The sequence below is a fragment of the Lacerta agilis genome, chromosome 2, assembly GCF_009819535.1.
Source record: "Lacerta agilis isolate rLacAgi1 chromosome 2, rLacAgi1.pri, whole genome shotgun sequence".
Classification (NCBI taxonomy): domain Eukaryota; kingdom Metazoa; phylum Chordata; class Lepidosauria; order Squamata; family Lacertidae; genus Lacerta; species Lacerta agilis.
The window spans coordinates 35,072,168-35,073,154 of record NC_046313.1 but is presented as its reverse complement, the minus strand read 5'-3'; positions in this window follow the sequence as shown (position 1 = coordinate 35,073,154).

Sequence of the window (987 nt, the reverse complement as noted above, 5' to 3'; positions counted from 1 at the left end):
TGGACATGGCTTTTCATTTTAACTTGTTAGTAAGTATTAGAGACCTGGAAGGATTGTGCATTTCTGGTGACAGTCTCAACTCTGCCCTAATGTGCATTCAGTTGAACACAGTTCTCAGATTCATGAATATATATGGTGACTCTCAGAAACATTATTACATAATCAGCTAATCACCATTAAATTGAAGTCTCCTTGCAGTTCACATTAAGCCTTAGTTCTGACCTTTAATCACTTTGGGTTTCTCTTCATGAAGCAAAGGCAGAAAACAAATGTTAAAATAAATGAGCAAAATCTTATATGGTTAGTTTAAGTAAATCGTAACAAAGCACATTGTCATTGTTATATTGAACCCAGGTGCTGAACACCAAATGGGATGAACAGGAAAATGTGCAAACATATATTGCTAAACAAGGACCTAAAATAGTGTTTTTTGTTTTACAAGAAAGCACTTTCATGAGATGGGTTATCAACTATTTCTGAACTGTACTGTGCCCTCTAATCACACACACACACACACACACACACACACACATACCCTGCCCATCTGGCTGGGTTTCCCCAGCCACTCTGGGCAGCTTCCAACAGAATGTTAAAATACTCTAAACTAAGAATGAACCTAATGATCACTGAGGCTTAACCATATGCAACTCTAAGCTGGATTGTGGTAATACTGTCCAAAGAGCTGTCTTGTCTTTGGGACAAACTGTACAGATCAAGGCAGGTTGCCAAGTATGCAAAGGTTCTAAATAAGCCTTTCACCTCGTATGTAGTCATAAGATATCAAATGCAATTGTATGGAGCTATTAAATCAACAGGTGATTTGGGGTTATAATATTTTTTAAAATCACTGATCAGTACTATGAAAACTCATGTTAAATAGATTGATTTAAACAAATAATATCAAGAGTATGTTACTTAGTATTCACATCATAATGTTATATCAAAGGGATCAGCTCTAGATTGAGTACTCTTTTAGGGGTTTATTAT